At 44.7% G+C, this 14,597-nt stretch overlaps 1 protein-coding gene across 1 annotated transcript in view; it reads left to right on the plus strand.

Moving 5' to 3' along the window:
• kcnab1a (potassium voltage-gated channel subfamily A regulatory beta subunit 1a) overlaps window positions 1–14,597 on the plus strand; it is a 452,196-nt gene that overhangs the window by 51,605 nt on the left and 385,994 nt on the right. The gene's annotated exons all lie outside the window — the stretch shown is intronic.

Here is a 14,597-nt window from a genome sequence, read left to right on the forward strand (position 1 = left end):
ACATGCTGGCAAGGCATTGGCATTGACTGGAGAACCACCTGCTTGTTGCCGATCTTCTGTATGCATTCTAGCGTTGGAGACTGTCCCAACATCGGCCAATGATCTCTGTGAGCACTGTTGCAAGGACTCAGAATCCCTCCCTCATGGTTATCTCTACTGTAATGTGTGTCAAAGCCAGCCTTAATTACATCTTGTATTTTAAACTCCAATGCCTTGTTAGCATCAGTGGGAGCACTCCTGAGAGATATGCCATCTGTATGTATGAGATCTGCTTGCAGCTGCCACTGATACACAGCAGACAACTATTGCTCCATGACATTGCAGAACTGGATGGTAGAATTTGAAACATTACCCAGAACAGCTTCCATCTTGTTTTGACAGAGAACACGTTTGCCATTTGATGTAAATTCCCATGAGTCCAGAATCAGAAAGCAACTCAGCAGGGTCTATAGTTATGCAGTCTGCCCTTCTTGAGTCACCGCTTATCTCTTTTTCAGCTGTTATTGACTTTGCAATCCCTCCTCAAAATCACTATTAACCTTTGAGGTATGCACCTCTAAGCTGATGTCTGCTATGTGATGGCTAGGATGCAGAGTGCAGAGATGAGTACTGGCATCTAAAGTACAGCTTTCCTCTTCCTTGGCTTCTGTCTTTTCTGTGAAATAAAAGATGACATATAATGAGCACATTGTTATGCATTTTACTGCTGTACTGATCATAACTGATATGTTTTGCAGTGGAGCTTAAACACTACTTTTAATCTGATGAAAGACAAAATTATTCCCACAGGCTGTGTAGCCAGTTATCCTTGCACAAACCAGAGGATTGTCATCTCCACACACTTGCACAATCCTGAGAACTGTACACCCCAGCCTAAAATGTATAGCAGGTAAGATGCTGTCACCCGTTGAAAGCAGTCTTTCTTGTACTATGAACGGGCTTACAATGCATCAGAACATTCTGGAGAGAAGTGATAGCTGCAGTGCGCACATTGCTAGACATAGTAGAATAACGTGTCAAAGTACCTTGTTAGCTGAACATCAATGAGCAGAGTGACTACTTTCATCTTGTGAATTTCACCTGTGTATAATGATGGTTAGTCATCAGTATTACTCACTTGCAATTTTTCAACACAAATTAATCTAGTAAATGTTTCTGCATAGTTTTTCAAAGTAATTTTCAGTTATTTAAAATCAGGTTACTCACAGGTGGTGGACTAGACACTGATTAAAAATGCTGATTTTTTGCAATGAACCCATTTTCAGCTGTCTTCATAAAACTGCACCAGGTTTCCACTCTTAAATATATCAAGGAATATTTTTTAATGCTAATTTAAAAAAAATTATGTTCTAAAATGTTGCCCGATTCTGCTGGTTCATGCCAGATTTTACATTCAGCAACATGTAAATGAGTTTGATCAAAAAAATGAGAGAAAAAAACCTTCTCACAACTAGCACAAATTTGAGTGCAATTGGTGCCTGGATTGCCGATTGCACTCAAAGCAGAAACTCTGTCTTACTTCAAACCAAATGTATTCTTGCATATATCTTTCCATGTGTGGCAGGTGGGGGGGCAACTGAGTTCAACCTCACATGAATTCACATGGTTGTTGTACTCTTGTTTCTTTGTGGGTTGCCCTACCACTCTAAAGAGAACATTCCCTCATGTTATAATATGCCGGGCCTCAGTGGTGCAGCAAGCTTTTTGCAACCTCCGTGTTTTCTCCTTGAAGACTCAAATTTTCACATTTCACAGCTGGATTAACCCATGAGATAGGATTTCTGTGGAGTTTTTTTTGCTCTAGAGAACTTCTACATAACATGTAAATGAGCTGACCCACAAAATTCTGGCTGGGTCACTGCTGCAGGAATGGGTGGCAGTGAAAAGTAAGTTGGTGTGAGTAAGGATGTGCAGGAGTAGGGTTGGGAAGGCAGAGTGATGGGGATGTGATGAGTGACACAGCAGGATGAGGTTGAATGTGGCTTTGTACTAATGCTTCGTGGTCCACTGAGATCATTGAAAGGTTTGCGCCACTGCAGCCAGGTCCTCCTGATGACATCCCTGCCTGTACCCTCCTGTACAATGTGCAACCAGGCTGAGTTGGCGTACTGGAGAGGTGTCTTTCGCCCATTGAAAGGGAAGAGAACCTCCCTGCATACTGTGACTCACTCCATAAGCTCTGTGCAGTGCTTGTCAATGTTTGCAGCACCTTAATGCTGCAGAACACTGACAGCACAACTGTCAAAATGAATGTGGGCCTTTAAAGAAACCCGGCTGATGATGTGACACCAAATGAGGTCATCAGATCTGCTTCCTTTTAATTGGTCGAGAAACTCGCAGGGCGGGCTTAGCAAGCTGAATCATTGTAAAATCACTTCAACAGAGCGGGATGGAACCAGTAGCGGGGTTCCAATCTGTACCCAATGTTGCTCGGCTCTATCCTGACCTGGTAGGCAAAAACGCAGCCTATAGAAGGAAACAGACCAGAGCTGGAGTAAGTGCAGGTACTACAATCCCCTGTTTTCATTTGAGGAGGCTACCCTAAATAGCAGAGGACATGAAATTATCAAGAGAGTATTGGAGGATGAAGCTGAAGCTTTTCCAAGCTTGGGATGAGTAACATCATGCTCTTGTTATCTTTTGTTCCTGTACTCAATCACTAATACACGAGCATATAATCAGTTTCAATAACATTCACACACGGCATATTGTGATGTGAGGACTGCCTGAAAGTGGGAAATTTTGACACATAGTCCTCTTTAGTTTTTGTAGGCCTGGAAAAATAGAATGACACCATAGAAGAAAAGTACCTGTGACAAGGTGTCTATGATGAATCACATTAAGGTTTTTGTCACAGTACATATGGGGTTAAAAAGCAGATTCACTCATAGAGAATGACTCAGCTAGATTGGGTACACAAATCCCCAGAATATTGCCCCAGATAAAACTGTAAAAATCAAGCACACGAGATCTCAAGATTTATAAATAGGAGCATAGAATACAAAAACAAAGCTGTAATGCTGAACTGATACACGTCATTAGTTAGGCTACAGTTAGAATGTAGAGGAGCATTTTTCAAGCATTTGCTGACAGCAGAAAATCTTGCCTACCACCAGCACATGTACATGTGATATACACCTACATCCACTAGAGGCTGATTCCAGACGTCTCTGAACAGAGTTGTCCAAACTTTAACCGCAGGGCCTAAGTGACCTGGTGACTGACAATTCCGCAACATGATTGTTCTCTCCATTTTCCAATTATAATTTTGTACAGTTCGGTCTGCCTGCTTGAATTTGCCAGGCCTAGTGATTTGAAAAGATCTGTACTTAGTGCTGCTCACTCACTGGTGGATAATTCTTAAATTCATCAATGCAAGAACACAGCTGAGAATAGTCTTCAAAACTACTACATCTGCTCAATTGAAATAGATGAACCCAATGATAGAAAAAGTATAACTGGAAATACTGGGACCAATTTTATAAGGTAGCATGGCGCTTCGATTGATGGAGGTCAGATTAGACAAACACGCTCAAGTGTATGATCTGGTCCCCCCATTGAGTGAGGCTCTGCAGCAGGAGCACTAACTTGTAAAGTTTTTCCCATTGTAACTTAGTTTATGGTGGAGACCAATTTATATCTAGGAGGAGCAAAGACAGATTTTCATCTTTATTAGTCTATGCTGTAAGGTTCGTTTTAACTAACTCCCAGAAGCAAAGCAACAATGCTTTTAATCCTTGGCATTACATAATTGCCTTTTCTCAATTCAAACTTTGGGGAGATAATTGCAATATACATGAAGCGATTTTAAATACAGGTACGGCAAGTAATCAGGAAGGCAAATGGAATGTTGGCCTTTATTGAAAGGGGGATAGAGTATAAAAGCAGAGAAGTCCTGCTATAACTGTACAGGGTATTGGTGAGGCAACACCTGGAGTACTGCGTGCAGTTTTGGTCTCTGTATTTAAGAAAGGATATACTTGCATCGGAGGCGGTTTAGAGAAGGTTCACTTGGGTTGATTCTGCAGATGAAGGGGTTGACTTATGAAGATACGTTGAGTAGGTTGGGACTAAACTCATTGGAGTTCAGAAGAATGAGAGGTGATCTTATCGAAACATATAAGATAATGAGGGGGCTAGACAAGGTGGATGCAGAGAGGATATTTCCACTCCTAGGGGAAACTAAAACTAGGAGACATAGAGCTAGATTTTACACTTTTGTGCTTATCGCCCAAAAATGGGCGATATTTCCGGCGTGGTCGGTAAAAATGGGTTTTCAGATCGCCGGCTTCTCGCCCATTCTCAAAGCACCTAGTCAACATTTTTGAAATTGGGCGTTACTGCGAGCGATATGAAATGGGCGATAGCATTAAATCTCGGTGACCTTCTGCTGTAAAGTGTCGCCATCCTTAGCAACAGCATGGCAACGCTCGATTCCGTGATTCAGGAGGTCAAGAGTCATGATGACATGCGCAGAAGAGGAGCCAGAGAGCGAGGAAGCCGAGAGGGACTGAAGGCGTGTCTGGGTGTGGTGTGGCTGCTTTGGGAGGAAGGAGGGAGGCTTTAGAGCTTTACAGCATATAGGGAAACAAAAATTAGCTGTTACCAGCCACATATTTGCCTGAATTTGGCCTATAATGGAGGGAGAGGAGGAGGCATCACAGCACGATGTGGAGACCGATGCTGGAGAGAGCAGTGAGGTGAGAGAGGAGCACATTGGAGGGCGCAAAAGAGCCAGGAAGTTCTCAGATGAGGCAAATGCCTCCCTCCTGCAGGAGGTCAAGTCACACAGGGAGGGTGTGGGAAGCCCACCCCAAAGGCCTACCAGAAGATATGGACCGAGATAGCAGAGGTGGTCTCATTTGGCGACCAACGAGGTGCGTGAGGGCAACCAATGCTGCAAACGATAGAACAACCTTGTGGGATCTGCAAGAGTAAGTATTACATTTATTTACACGTACTTATATTTATATAACTTGATTTGTAACAGTCATGAGTGACTATCAGCAGATGTGACGTCTTCCACTTTTACCGGGAATGTTTTACTCAAAGCCTGCGGTCACGCTGCACGTCTTAAGGTAAAGAATGATAATTATCATAATAATCATGATTACATCTGTTGGTTATGTGTTGTATCAGTCTCTGTGACAGTATCTAGCAATGATATCACACAATGATCTTATGACATGTCGTCCTGTCACCTTTTATAGAAGAAGCTATCGACGATGAGATCGGTGTAGAGGCAAACAGGTGGGGGCCACCAGTCCCCAGCGACATCACTGACATGGAGGAGTGGGTGCTCGCACTCGTGGGGAAGCATACTCGGACAGCCACGGAAGCATCTGTAGACCGTGAAGTGATGCCACGTGAGTAATGCTTATACCATTGCGTGATGTAAAGTCAATAGATGCCACACCCACTCATATCCGAAAAATCGTATATGATAGATGATTTCTAAATTTGTCCTAGAAATAATGCTGGCCTAATCAAAATCATTGCAATGCAAATATGTTGATGATCATGAAATGTGATGTCTGTGATGATTTTGATAGTGGTGGTGCTTTTGTTGTGCATATGCTGTGTGTCGCGCTGGTCTCACCTTGTGACCCTAGCACCCCCTTCTCCTCTAACAACCTCATTTGTGTTTTGCAGCTCAACCAGCAGCGCAGCCCCAGGCAAGACCACAGAGGCCAGAAGGTGGGGGTGTGGGGCCCGACTCTCCGGACGATCCTACATCTGGTGCTGAGGAGCTCCGATTCTCGCCCGTCAATCCGCTGGGTCTGTTCTCCACGGATGAGTGCACTGACTTCGAGGAACCTGCATCGCCATGCTCCACTCCAGAAGCCATTCCACCCCAAGGCCATCTAGTGGTCCTCCGGTCATCCCCGCCTCCACTCTGGAGGTACCGGCCCCAAGCACCTCGCCTCGCCACAGGGCACCTCATTTGCCCCTAGGACTGCGCCGACCCCGCGGAGGCCTTGTGGATGCGGCAGGTCTGGTCCACGAGCGCCACATGAGAGCAAAGAGATGATACAGTTGTCCAGGAGGACTGTAGGCATTGGTGACAGCTCATCGAACCATTGGGGGGCACATCCTGACAGCTGGCCACCATGACTGAATACATTCCGCGGATGGCAGAAGCTCTGGATGCGATAGCCAAGAACACTGCTGGCACAGGCCTCCCAGTGGTCCCCGAGCGCGGCACTCCACCCTTAGGTTCCGCACCACAACTGCGAACAACAGATGAGAGCAAGGACCAAGATCCTGCTTCTGCATCAGAGAATGTTGCCCCCTCGGCACCCCCCGCTCCCATACCCATGCAACTACCACCTATGCCTTCATCACCCCCCCCCCCCCGATGAGGCACCGCCTGAGGAGCTCCTCAGCCAGGCACCATGGAGAGGGGAGGTGAAGAGGTAGAGGTGGGGAGAAGAAGGGGAGAGGGGGAAGGAAAGTGAGGTGCATGTCCGCAGGTGATGGCTGTGTTATCTCCATCTCAGTGTGTGCAATTTGTTGTAATGTATGCTTTACATCTGTATTCTGTGTTGCGGGACATGTTGAACGTTTGATTGATGTCAATGGCGGAAAAAGTAGGGTGTAGGCGGGGGTTGGGTGTTTTTGCCTGTGATACTTATGATTTCAGACCAATGTTGGTATAAAACATTTTTTATTGACCATGACCTTGTTGCGCATTGTCTCAGATAGCTGGACCGTTAGACACTGGTGATTCCTTAACATGAAAAGGTTAAATAAAACTTAACTTCAATCAACGTAAACTTTAACTGGCACCAAGGTGATGGGCACCATTGATGTCTGAGCTGCACACACACAGCAATGTTCTTTCAGGCAAATCGTTCAGATATCAGCTCCTCACCTAAGATTCTTGCAGCAATGTATCCACCACAGGCCCTTTCCTGCAGTCTGGAGGGGGTCATGGACATGGTTGCATAGCCAGCCTGATTGTCTGGCCCTAGGTCAACATCTAGCCCCTCGTCGTCCTCTTCCTCTCTCTCCTGAGGTGGAGCATCAGTCCCATCTGGCAATTCTTGGCCCCTCCTGATAGCCAGATTGTGCAGCATGGAACACATGACCACGAATTTACCTACTTGCTCAGGGCCTGAGTGGTCCAGACATCTGAAGCGCTGCTTAAGCACAGTTCGTGTTTTGTGGACCACATTGCGTGTGTCTCTGTGTCTCTGGCTGTATCGCTTCTCGTCCTCGGTTTGGGTGTCACGCAGTAGGGTCATATTGGTTGTCACCAAGCATCCAGCATTGTCCTTGTAGGTGACTCTTAATGATGTCAGAGACAGCGCTCTCACGCAGGATTTGAGCCTCATCAAAGGTGCCCAGACATTTGGCATTCACTGCCATGATGATCTGGTTGAGGTCGACAACTAGTTGGACTTTCAGGGAGTGAAATCCATTTTTGTTACGAAAACGCTGTGGGTCCTGAGAAGGCAGCCGCATGGCGCTGTGAGTACACTGTATAGCTCCCTGCACCCTGGGGAACTTAGTAATGCGGTAGAATGCTCCAGCCCTGTCAGTCTGAGGCTCCGTGGTCATGGGGAAGCTGATAAATGCCATCCTTATCAAGAACAGGGCCTCCGTGACCTGTCTAATGCAGTGATGGGTTGCATGGTGAAACAGAGGGCAAATCTTGACCGTGGAGGCCCGAAAGGAACTGGAGGAGTAGAAAGACAGTGCCGCGGTGACCTTGACCTCGCCCGTCACTGATGTCCTGATGGCAGGCTGCATATGTGGCCTGATGAGCTCACATATTTCATTGATCACCACCTTGTGGAAATGCAGTCTCCAAAGGCAGGTATGGTCGGACACATCGAGGTAAGACCTCTTTTCCCTATACGTGCGGGGTGTGTATGGTCTGGCACTCTTCCTCATTCTTGCACATCAGACGCAATAATTTCTTCACTAAAATACACTTAGAGTAAACCCCCAATAGTCCAGAGTCTGAAAATATGTCTGTTGAGATGGTCACTTCACCTGAGAAGAACTCCAGAGTCAATGCAAACTCCTCCGAAGTTGAAGCAGCCTTTTGAATGAAGCGAACTGCAATTTAAAAAATGGTTCCACTTTTTCTGGGTGGTTTTTTGGGCGAGCGATATTGTGGGCGATATGTGTGCGAGGTGGTGAAAGTGACGGTGGCCGATCTCCTGGGTGTTAGTTTCGCCAAATGTGCTCTTTACGGCAAAAAGAAATGGGCGGCGGTATTATTGAATCTCGTCGTTAATTCCGTGCGGAAATTAACGCTGGGCGATATTATGAGCGTTGATTTTGCCCATTCTGATGATTCCGCCCCAAAAAAGTGGGCAGGTGGTATTACTTTTTCCCAGCGTTACATACATGGGGAAAGTAACGCTCGGCGATAAGTTTCCGAAAAATGCCCATCAGTTTCCATTTTGTGGCTAAATGGGCGATAGCTGGGCGTTATACGTCAGTTCAGCGGTAAAATGGGCGTTAAGTGGGCATTAAGCATGCAAAAACATGGAAAATCTAGCCCTTAGTCTTAGAATAAAGGACCGCCCATTTAAAACTGAGATGAGGTGGAATTTCTTCTCTCAGAGGGTTGTAAATCTGTGGAATTCTCTGCCCCAGAGGGCTGTGGAGGCTAGGTCATTGAATATATTTAAGGTGGAGATACACAGATTTTTGAGCGATAAGGGAATTAAGGGTTATGGGGAGCGGGCAGGGAAGTGGAACTGAGTCCATGATCAGGTGAGCCATGATCGTATTGAATGGCGGAGCAGGCTTGAGGAGTCAAACTGATCCTATTTCTTATGACAAATGAATAGAATTGAAGTAAAAATTTGAAGAGACCATCATTAGTGTTTAGTCTTTCGAGTGTGATAACTTCCCTGTAAATCTTTTATCTGTGATACAACAATAACAACAACTTGTATTTATATAGCACATTTAATGTAGTAAAGTGTCTCAAGGCGCTTCACAGGATTGTTATGTGTCAAATTTATTTGTTTTGACTTATAAGAAGAAATTACGACAGATGACCAAAAGTTTGGTCAAAGAGGTAGGTTTTAAGGACTGTCTGAAAGGAAGAAAGAGAGATAGAAAGGCGGAGAGGTTTAGGGAGGGAGTTCCAGAGCTTATGGCCCAGGCAGCTGAAGGCACGGCCACCAATGGTTGAGCAGTTATAATCAGGGATGCTCAAGAGGGCAGAATTTGAGGAGCGCAGATATCTTGGGGGGTTGTGAGGCTGAAGGAGTTTACAGAGATAGGGAGGGGCGAGGCCATGGAGGGATTTGTAAATAAGGATGAGAATTTTGAAATCGATGTGTTGCCTAATTGGGAGCCAATGTAGGTCAGTAAGCACAGGGGTGATGGGTGAGCGGGACTTGGAGCAAGTTAGGACACGGGCTGCCGAGTTTTGGATGACCTCAAGTTTACTTAGGGTATAATGTGGGAGGCCAGCCAGGAGTGCATTGAAATAGTTGAATCTAAAGATAACAAAGGCATGGATGAGGGTTTCAGCAGCAGGTGAGCTGAGGCAAGGGCGGAGATGGGCAATGTTATGGAGGTGGAAATAGGCTTCTATATATACTCTATATATCACCTGTAAAGATCTATTCTGCAACAAACCCACACAAATGTCTGGCAACAATTTGTTGAATGCAACCACACCTAAAAATCTGGTATCATAGTTGAGATATTTGAATTCAGGGTATCTCCTGTGACAGATGGTGCCTGAAGAACAAATCTGTTTTATTTTATCTGTAATATTGATCTATTTAAAAAAAAAATCAGTTCAATATTTAAACATCATGCATAACATTGATAAGATTGCTTAAGGTGTTAGATCATTAATTCTAACAGTTTAAATCCTCTTGACTACCCGAACATCTAATTGTAAATGCACAGTAAATATTTTAGGTAATTCATGAAATATACATAATAATCAAATATGTTACATAACATAAGAATTAGGAACAGGAGTAGGCCATCTAGCCCCTCGAGCCTGCTCCGCCATTCAACAAGATCATGGCTGATCTGGCCGTGGACTCAGCTCCACTTACCCGCCCGCTCCCCGTAACCATTAATTCCCTTATTGGTTAAAAATCTATCTATCTGTGATTTGAATACATTCAATGAGCTAGCCTCAACTGATTACTTGGGCAGAGAATTCCACAGATTCACAACACTCTGGGAGAAGAAATTCCTTCTCAACTCGGTTTTAAATTGGCTCCCCCGTATTTTGAGGCTGTGTCCCCTGGTTCTAGTCTCCCCGACCAGTGGAAACAATCTCTCTGCCTCTATCTTGTGTATTCCTTTCATTATTTTAAATGTTTCTATAAGATCACCCCTCATCCTTCTGAACTCCAACGAGTAAAGACCCAGTCTACTCAATCTATCATCATAAGGTAACCCCCTCATCTCCGGAATCAGCCTAGTGAATCGTCTCTGTACCCCCTCCAAGGCGAGTATATCCTTCCTTAAGTAAGGTGACCAAAACTGCACGCAGTACTCCAGGTGCGGCCTCACCAATACCCTGTACAGTTGCAGCAGGACCTCCCTGCTTTTGTACTCCATCCCTCTTGCAATGAAGGCCAACATTCCATTCGCCTTCCTGATTACCTGCTGCACCTGCAAACTAACTTTTTAGGATTCATGCACAAGGACCCCCAGGTCCCTCTGTACTGCAGCATCTTGTAATTTCTCCCCATTCAAATAATATTCCCCTTTACTGTTTTTTTCCCAAGGTGGGTGACCTCACATTTTCCGACATTGCATTCCATCTGCCAAACCTTAGCCCATTCGCTTAACCTATCTAAATCTCTTTGCAGCCTCTCTGTGTCCTCTACACAACCCGCTTTCCCACTAATCTTAGTGTCATCTGCAAATTTTGTTACACTACACTCTGTCCCCTCTTCCAGGTCATCTATGTATATTGTAAACAGTTGTGGTCCCAGCACCGATCCCTGTGGCACACCACTAACCACCGATTTCCAACCCGAAAAGGACCCATTTATCCCAACTCTCTGCTTTCTGTTAGTTAGCCAATTCTCTATCCATGCTAATACATTTCCTCTGACTCCGCGTATCTTTATCTTCTGCAGTAACCTTTTGTGTGGCACCTTATCGAATGCCTTTTGGAAATCTAAATACACCACATCCATCGGTACACCTCTATCCACCATGCTCGTTATGTCCTCAAAGAATTCCAGTAAATTAGTTAAACATGATTTCCCCTTCATGAATCCATGTTGCGTCTGCTTGATTGCACTATTCCTATCTAGATGTCCCGCTATTTCTTCCTTAATGATAGCTTCAAGCATTTTCCCCATTACAGATGTTAAACTAACCGGCCTTTTGTTACCTGCCTTTTGTCTGGCCCCTTTTTTAAAAAAGAGGCGTTACATTAGCTGCTTTCCAATCCGCTGGTACCTCCCCAGAGTCCAGAGAATTTTGGTAGATTATAACGAATGCATCTGCTATAACTTCCGCAATCTCTTTTAATACTCTGGGATGCATTTCATCAGGACCAGGGGACTTGTCTACCTTGAGTCCCATTAGCCTGTCCAGCACTACCCCCATAGTGATAGTGATTATCTCAAGGTCCTCCCTTCCCACATTCCCGTGACGGGCAATTTTTGGCATGGTTTTTGTGTCTTCCACTGTGAAGACCAAAGCAAAATAATTGTTTAAGGTCTCAGCCATTTCCACATTTCCCATTATTAAATCCCCCTTCTCATCTTCTAAGGGACCAACATTTACTTTAGTCACTCTTTTCCGTTTTATATATCGGTGAAAGCTTTTACTATCTGTTTTTATGTTTTGCGCAAGTTTACTTTCGTAATCTATCTTTCCTTTCTTTATTGCTTTCTTATTCATTCTTTGCTGTCGTTTAAAATTTTCCCAATCTTCTAGTTTCCCACTAACCTTGGCCATCTTATACGCTTTGGTTTTTAACTTGATACTCTCCTTTATTTCCTTGGTTATCCACGGCTGGTTATCCCTTCTCTTACCGCCCTTCTTTTTCACTGGAATATATTTTTGTTGAGCACGATGAAAGAGCTCCTTAAAAGTCCTCCACTGTTCCTCAATTGTGCCACCGTTTAGTCTGTGTTTCCAGTGTACTTTAGCCAACTCTGCCCTCATCCCACTGTAGTCCCCTTTGTTTAAGCATAGTACACTTGTTTGAGACACTATTTCCTTACCCTCAATCTGTATTACAAATTCAACCATACTGTGATCACTCATTCCGAGAGGATCTTTTACTAGAAGATCGTTTATTATTCCTGTCTCATTACACAGGACCAGATCTAAGATAGCTTGCTCCCTTGTAGGTTCTGTAACATACTGTTCTAAGAAACAATCCCGTATGCATTCTCTGAATTCCTCCTCAAGGCTACCCCGTGCGATTTGATTTGACCAATCGATATGTAGCTTAAAATCCCCCATGATTACTGCCGTTCCTTTTTCACATGCCTCCATTATTCCCTTGATTATTGCCCGCCCCACCGTGAAGTTATTATTTGGGGGCCTATAAACTACGCCCACCAGTGACTTTTTCCCCTTACTATCTCTAATATCCACCCACAATGATTCAACATTTTGTTCATTAGAGCCAATATCGTCTCTCACAACTGACCTGATATCATTCTTTATGAACAGAGCTACTCCACCTCCTTTCCCTTCTTGTCTATCTTTCCGAATTGTCAGATACCCCTGTATGTTTAATTCCCAGTCTTGGCCACCCTGCAACCACGTTTCCGTAATGGCCACCAAATCATACACATTTGTAATGATTTGTGCCGTCAACTCATTTACTTTATTTCGAATGCTGCGTGCATTTAGGTAGAGTGTTTTAAAACTAGTTTTTAAACCATGATTTTTCGTTTTGACCCCTCCTGCAGCCCCTTTATATTCATACATATTGTCCCTTCCTATCACCTTGTGGTTTACACTTACCCCAGTGCTACTCTGCTCTGTTGCCTCCTGCCTTTTGTATTCGTTCTTGGGGTCCTGTTCATCTGAGCTCTCACCCACTCTAACTAGCTCAGAGCCCTCTCCTGGGTTCTGAATACTCCTTGCATTGAGGCACCGAGCTTTCATGCTTGCCTTTTTATTACACTTTCACTCTTTAGAACTTTGCTGTAAAGTGGCCCTTTTTGTTTTTTGCCTTGGGTTTCTCTGCCCTCCACTTTTACTCATCTCCTTTCTGTCTTTTGCTTTTGTCTCCATTTTGTTTCCCTCTGTCTCCCTGCATTGGTTCCCATCCCCCTGCCATATTAGTTTAACTCCTCCCCAACAGCACTAGCAAACACTCCCCCTAGGACATTGGTTCCGGTCCTGCCCAGGTGCAGACCGTCCGGTTTATACTGGTCCCACCTCCCCCGGAACCAGTTCCAATGCCGCAGGAATTTGAATCCCTCCCTGCTGCACCACTGCTCAAGCCACGTATTCATCTGAGCTATCCTGCGATTCCTACTCTGACTAGCACGTGGCACTGGTAGCAATCCCGAGATTACTACTTTTGAGGTCCTACTTTTTAATTTAGCTCCTAGCTCCTTAAATTCGTCTCATAGGACCTCATCCCTTTTTTTTACCTATATCGTTGGTACCAATGTGCACCACGACAACTGACTGTTCACCCTCCCTTTTCAGAATGTCCTGCACCTGCTCCAAGACATCCTTGACCCTTGCACCAGGGAGGCAACATACCATCCTGGAGTCTTGGTTGCGGCCGCAGAAACGCCTATCTATTCCCCTTACAATTGAATCCCCTATCACTATCACTCTCCCACTCTTTTTCCTGCTGTCCTGTGCAGCAGAGCCAGCCACGGTGCCATGAACTTCGCTGCTGCTGCTCTCCCCTGATGAGTCATCCCCCTCAACAGTACTCAAAGCGATGTATCTGTTTTGCAGGGGGATGACCGCAGGGGACCCCTGCACTACCTTCCTTGCACTGCTCTTCCTGCTGGTCTTTCATTCCCTAACTGGCTGTGGACCCTTCACCTACGGTAAGACCAACTCGCTACTCGTGCTACTCACGTCATTCTCAGCATCGTGGATGCTCCAGAGTAAATCCACTCTCAGCTCCAATTCCGCAATGCGGACCGTCAGGAGCTGGAGGCGGATACACTTGCCGCACACGTAGTCGTCAGGGACACCGGAAGTGTCCCTGAGTTCCCACATGGCACAGGAGGAGCATAACACGTGACCGAGCTCTCCTGCCATGACTTAACCCTTACTTACACTTAAATTAGCAACAAATCTGAAAATTTATTATACATTGCTATAAAACTCTTAGCATATCATATCTAGATTTGTTTCTTCTGAAATGTGGTGGGTCTGATTAGCTTTATCCTCTTCAGGCTTTTTGAAATGTATTATTTCAGTGTACGAAACGACTGGTGAAATATAACACCATTAGTTGTCCATTTGGCCACAATTATACTAAACAATTATATTTGGCTCTAATACTAAAATCTTAACAAGGCAGGATTGGCAATCATATATAGGATGCGACAGATCTAAGATTTGTTTTATCACAATAATTATAATCAGGACTTCTGTTTTTCAGTAAAATGTTCTCCTTTAAAACATTTTCCTTTCAACTAATT

The sequence above is a fragment of the Pristiophorus japonicus genome, chromosome 6 (genome assembly GCF_044704955.1).
Source record: "Pristiophorus japonicus isolate sPriJap1 chromosome 6, sPriJap1.hap1, whole genome shotgun sequence".
Classification (NCBI taxonomy): Eukaryota; Metazoa; Chordata; class Chondrichthyes; family Pristiophoridae; genus Pristiophorus; species Pristiophorus japonicus.